Raw genomic sequence first — 6613 nt, 5'->3', positions numbered from 1 at the left:
CGCACAGAAGCAGAGGGTAAGAAGTAACCATTTAAAATACACTTATAGTGCGCTCCAGGAGGTGGAGTGGGGGAGGGGGACGTTGATGCATATCATGCTGGAGTCTGCCAGAACACGGTAATTACAGAGCAAACTCTGTTAATTAATAGAACAGACTCTATTAATTGAGTCTGCTCCAGCACGCTATAATTACAGAGTGTCAGAGCAGTCTCCACGTACGTGTATAGGAGCCCTATAGCATTTTGATTATTTTCTGGAATCAGAGAGAAAATGTCCTAATCTGCCTGGGGAACAGATGTTCCCTTTGCTTTCCAAGTGCAACTACATCCCTGCACTTCCTAAATGGTATGAAAACCAGAAGCTCATTTTATTCAGCAACAAGTCTCTTGGTTTTCTCACATCTGGAAAAGGTGGTGACTTACAAGCAACTGACAAGAGAGTGAAAAAGCTACAAGCATTAACTAATTCTAAGCCTCTTGCATACTAGGCCCATACAAGTTTCCTCATGGACTGGCTACTGCTTCTCACTAAATGCAAGTCTACATCATAGTTAAGGTGGATCCTACAGCAAGCTCTATTGCTGGGGCTGCCTACTGCTATTGCCACAAAAGGGAAACAAGGATAACAATATTCTCTCAAAGAGGCTCAGACCTGGACTACTATAAAAGTTGTGTGGGTATGCCTGAGTGCAATTCTCTAAGGTGGGCACATGTAAATTAGAAAATGAAGGCAGAAATAAACTACCCAAACTAAATTAGTTTCTTCAGGAACTTTTACATGTGGTCTGGGCAGGTGGGGGAGGAAGGCAGCGCTTTAATTAGAGCAGCTGTAAGAGCCACTCTAATTAAAGTACTGCAGCATCTTGTACATCAGGCTACGGACAGACATTTAAAAAGCCTGAGCCTGAACTGATTCTTCACAGGTTAGTCTAACCTGGCTAGACTGAACTGGTTTATAACTGGAAAGACATTTTCTCTGAAGAAATTCAGGCACATGCCTGCAGTGGCTCAGGCTAGAAGCCAGGGGGCACTAGAGCAGCCCTCCCTTCTCTTGCATAGGACTGAGCTGGGGTGGGGAGTGGGCGGGTAGGGTTATGGCCAAGCCTCAAAAGGATGTTCTGATTAGGAAGGTCTGCTTGCACCATCCCAGGTTTTTCCCCACTTGTTGCTCAAGGGGCAGGAGTGCTGCCAGACCCCAGACCCCTGCTAGAACTCTGAAGCAATGGGGGAGAGGGGTTGCAGTGCATGCATCTTTTGATGATACTGAGCTTTTCAATCTCCCTCCCTGCTTCTATATACTGTCTGCAGCAAGCTGACAGGCAAGCAAGCCAGCCCAGGCCCTCCCCACCCTCCTCAGTAACAGTGTTTATCACCTGATCAGCAAAACAGCCTCTCCATTATTTCAAACACTTCTTCAATAGCTTACTGGCTGACCTGTTGATTAGCTCCAAAAAGCCCTAAGCAGTCACTGTTCTATCTGCCTGTCCCAGTGAAATTGGAGACACTTATACACAGACACCTCTCAGCATTAGCTAGCATAACGCATGCCTAGGGTCTATGGGGCTAGAGTCTGTGCTATGGGAGATAGGAGGAACCTAGTTTATCTTAAACCAGCAAGGGATCTGGGACAAACATTGCATAAACCTGTTTGAGCCAAATCAGTTAAATCTGATACTACATTCAACCAGGTTTCTCTCAAACTGGTTTCAGCCATTTTCAGACTGGTTTATGTACATTGAACATCTGTTCTGTTACAGGTTTAAACCAGTTTCTGATCACTTAAACCAGTTTGTGTGTAATGTCTGGCCCTAGCCTCAGTTTCCCTGTGCTTCAAAATGGCAGTCGAGGTGCTTGAACTAAAGCCTCCACACTTGTGTATAGACACCCTTAGAGTAAAAGTATGATGAATTAAGTAGTTATATAACATCAACTTAGAACCATCCAATTACTTAGGTTCCTATGATGCTCACCAGCTATAACAAAGCACATTGCCTTTTCCCCAAGCTCAACCATCAAATTTAAACATAAAAATTATTTAAAAACAGAAGAGGCAAACAAGTGTAAATATAAAAAGTATCTCATGATCTTTTGGTGTAGCAGCTTCTCCTTCCCATTCCCTCCCATGTCATCATCCCTTACCACAATCAATAGTGCATCTGATATAGGTCATAAACTTCAGTTTTTCTGTATAGCAAAATGAATTCCCTTATGACTCAATAGTAATCCCTAACTTCTTATGAGTAATAAAGGATGTAAGCAATACACTTTTTATTTACTTAAAACAAGAAGTGACTAATGGTGTTAAGGAGCAATTATGTGTATTCAGCTCAACATTTTCAATCCTTTACATGTCTGTGGTGCTTTCTGGCAGACCACTGGGTAAAAGTTTTTGAGCTTTTGCCCACACTGGTATGCCAAGGTACCTTTCAAATTATGGACTTCTTTGCACAGCTCTTGAAATCTGCAGAAGTGAGTGTTACAGGTGCTTGCAAATAATTAGCAAGACACATGCACATTACTTGCAGTGTACCAATAAAGATTTTTTTGGCCAATACCAATGGCTGTATCGGCTGATACTGATCCGAGTGCCAATATGCAGCCTGGCAGCTTGGAGAGCAGCGTCCAGCTGGTAAGTCTGTTGTGGGGGGAAGGGGCAGGGGGGAGAGGAAGGGGCATGAGGGTGCAGACCAAGGCCCCCATGGTGAGGGAGAGAGTGGGGCTGGGGTAGGCACTGCCCAGCTGGGGCAGGACACAGGACGGAGCCGTGGAGGGGTGCAGCTTCCGCTGCTGAGTACACCTCCGGGGAAGGCATGGGGGCATCTGCCCCCAGATATGTATGTGGGGTGAGGGTGGGCTGCTGCTGCAGGTGGCACCAGGCTCTTCCTAGCAGGGGTCTGGGCCAGGGCTGCACTCAGACCAGATGGCAGCAGTGCTGGGAGGGAAGGGGAGGGGCTGTGGGATGAGCTACAGCCACCCCAGAATATGCTGTAGCCCACTCACAGACTTCACTCCCAGTGCTGCCACCGCCCACCCCGAGCACAGCCCCACCACTGTGAAGAGAACCAGATGCCGTCCCCAACTTCCAGCCAGATGGTACTCTCCAGCCTGCCAGGCTGGCTATGTGCATGCACACAGCATTTTTTGGTGACATTAATCAGCCACATCAACCAAAAAAGCCAATAATGTAAATTTTCCTCTTATTGGCACTGATATAATATGGACCAATATATCGGTGCACCTTTACATATTATACAATCAACAACTTTTCCACTTCTTATGGAATGCATGCAAGTGGGTTACATTTTCAATACAGATCTGAATTTAGAAGGGTCTCTATGCTACCCAAGGGCACCTATACACATGTTGGAGTAGACTTGATTAATCAAGTCTGCTATGAGTCTGCTAATTAGCATGCTCCAGCAGTCTCCATGTCACATGTATCAGGTGTCCCCACATTTCAAAATGGCAAGGGCACTTTAAAGCTTGTTTAATGAGCTTTACTTAAAGCACCCCTGCTGCCATTTTGAAGCTTGGGACACTGAATACATATGATGCTGCAGGTGCTTTAATTAAAGCAGCTCTCAGAACTGCTCTAATTAAAGCGCGCTCCCCACCCCACCCCAGAACACACATATAGATACCCCAAAAGCCCCAATCAAACCATAATAATCTGAGGTCAGGACAACCCAACACCAATTTAACCATTCAAAAGTGGATATTCATGTTTGCCCTCAGATAATCTGGGATCAAGTGATTCCAAGTGAATAAGAACATTCCTCCAGCCCAAGTAAGGTGAGAATTTCCAGGTTCTGTTCAAAAACTATGACAACTAACTTCCTTCTATTTAGGTCAGCTCCTAAAATCTCCTTCCCAGAGCAGGCAGCAATGTAACTACTAACAGAATAAAGGCAGAAAGGGGACAGTGCAGGTAAAGACAATGACAAGTTCAAGTTTGCGTATGGCCATTCTGGAGGTACAGAAATAAGTGTAAGAGGTTCTATGCCCAAACACCACTAACCACAGACTCTCAAAAAATTGTTCAGAAGAACTATTCAGGCTAATAGAGACATCAGCACACCTAGGCACATCAAAAGCAACGCTATTTTTCCAGAATCTACCAAAAACCCTTAAGCACTGATAAAGGCATCTTTCATGAACAGGCAGAGAAGGGACAGGAGTACACAACACGTAACTATATTCTGGTTGAATCCTGATAGCGTTTCAGTCCACAACAACAGTTTGCTGTCTTTGGCTTATGAAGCTGACAGCCAGCTATTATCCCACTGAACCTGGATGAAGGACACATTCAGTCCTGACACCTGTACTAAAGTTCTTTTGCGAGTCTATCCTCTCTGGTAATCAATCAATTTTTCAGTGAGAACTTAGGCTAAATCATTTGTGTGCCAAGAGTACCCTAAACCTTTCTCATGTGCTCCAGACAGTCGAGTTTTCCCACAACTCCCTAAAAACCAGAATAGCTCAGGTTGCTTCATAACAAAATATCATGAGATTTGCCTGATGAGTCCTAGCAACACATGCACAGCTGTGTTTGACACTAGTAAGGACAAAGTAACTCAGGTAAAGCCTGCAGTGTGGCTGCTTACAACTGGACAGAGTCAAGATGGATTTTAAGACCCAGATCACAACACTCAAGCCAACTCTGCAGTGAAGACAAAACTTAAGTGATGGAAGAGTCTTCCATGCTAGTATAAGCATCTGTTTGTACTACAAGAATCACATAATGTTTCTGATTTGAACAAACAGACAAGACTGCTTTGGAACTGGCTCCATTTAGTAGTATTACATTTTACCTCTGCAACCTCAGTATCCTTGGGGAAGTCCCACATGGGCCATTTGCCATCATTTTTCAATGTCCTGAAAAAATGAACTGATAAAGTGGCACTGTCTGAAATACCTTTGGCTTGTTGAAGACATCCAGATCTATATTACTAAGCTGGTGCTGTCACAATGCCTGGCAAAAATGGCAGAGTTGTTAGGTAACTCATCTTGGAAAAGAAACCATTTGTGGGGTGCTAGTTGCCTTGTTAAAAGTAGGGGTGCATTGATAAAGATTTTTTTGGGCCGATACTGATGGCCAATTATTAATGGGCCATAAGTGCCAATCTGCAGCCCAGCAGCATAGAGAGCAGTGTCCAACTGGTAAGTCCGTTGCGGGGGGGGAGAGATGGGGGAGGGTGCAAATTCAGGCCCCCACAGTGAGGGAGGAAGTGGGGCTGGGGGAGGAGCTGCACAGTGGGGCAGGAAGTAGCTGCAAGCGGCTTGTCTGGGGGGCACGGCTCATGCCACTACGCACACCCCTGGGGGAGATACAGGGGGCACATGCACCCTGGATCTGTGCGCAGAGCGAGGGTGGGCTCCCACTGCTGGCGGCACCAGGCTCCTCCCGTCGCAGGGTTGGGCTGGTGCTGTGCTAGAGGCGAACAGTGATGGCGGTGCTGGGAGAAGGGGCTACAGGGGGGTGGGGCTGCAGCCACCCCAGAATTTGCCATACTACCCCTCTCCCAGCACCACTGCCACCCATAGCCCCAGCTGAACCCCGCACCATGAAGAGTCCAGTACTGCCCCTGGCCCCAGCCTGCAGCAGCAGCAGCACACCCTCACCCTGTGCACAGATCTGGGGGCACATGTCCCCCATGTTTCCCCTGGAGATGTGCAGGGCAGCAGAAGCCATCCCCCCCCCCAACACACTCCCTCAAGATGAGCTACTCGCAGCTCCGTCCTGCACCCTGCCCTGGCTGGACAGCACTTGCCCCTGCACCAGTCCCACTGCCTCCCTCACCGCAGGGGCCTTGATCTGTCCCCCCCCACACACACACACACGCAGCATTTATGAGCCACATCAGCCAAAAAAAGCCAGTTGCCGATAATGTCAATTTTCCTTTTCAGTGCTGATACGTTATGGACTGATGTATCAGTGCACCTCTAGTTAAAAGGAAACACTTCAAAGTTATTTTTACTAAACAGTCATTTTGTTAATCTTTTACTATGAACACAAACACCCACTGACTCTCCCTGCCAATGTGCCGCTTTTCCATCTCCACTTGAAGACCACTTTATTATCTATCTTGTTTTTGACATGTGGAGCAAGATGACTACTCCAATACTCTATTTCAGGTACTAAGTGTAGCTATGACTTATACAACAGAAAGGTGAAAAGGGTTCATGAGGTAATCTTTCTAATCCATTTCTCTGCATATGCAGAGATGTTTCTTACAGTCTGTTTTGGTAGGGCAGGAAGCCTGTCATCATTTTAACTTGCTGAATGTAATGATTATAACAGCACCTAGAGATCAGGATAGGTGCACTGATTAATACCAGTAGACATTACCCAGTGACTATGAGGCCAAAGAAGCTTGAATAAACAAACTGAAGTCTTTACACCAAGAACTGTGCTGGTTGCATATTGTGCAGTAATTACAGTATTCACCTGATTCTAAGATGAGGGGTTTTTTTCCCCCATTTAACATGGGAGGGATCCTGTTATCTTAGAATCAAGTACAATGGTGAAGAGGACATGCAGTTGCTGTGGCTCAGCCTCAATTGCTGCTTGCCATCCCCCCCCCCACCATCTCCCCCTCCCTGCAGCCCCTTTC

At 46.3% G+C, this 6613-nt stretch overlaps 1 protein-coding gene across 2 annotated transcripts in view; it reads right to left on the bottom strand.

Moving 5' to 3' along the window:
- Positions 1-6613, bottom strand: part of RANBP10 (RAN binding protein 10) — a 240360-nt gene that overhangs the window by 195612 nt on the left and 38135 nt on the right. The gene's annotated exons all lie outside the window — the stretch shown is intronic.

This window comes from Gavialis gangeticus, unplaced genomic scaffold (genome assembly GCF_001723915.1).
Source record: "Gavialis gangeticus isolate Ggan-Ray unplaced genomic scaffold, GavGan_comp1, whole genome shotgun sequence".
Lineage (NCBI taxonomy): Eukaryota > Metazoa > Chordata > Crocodylia > Gavialidae > Gavialis > Gavialis gangeticus.
Note: the sequence above shows the minus strand (reverse complement) of the source record. Positions and strands in the feature narration are given on the sequence as shown.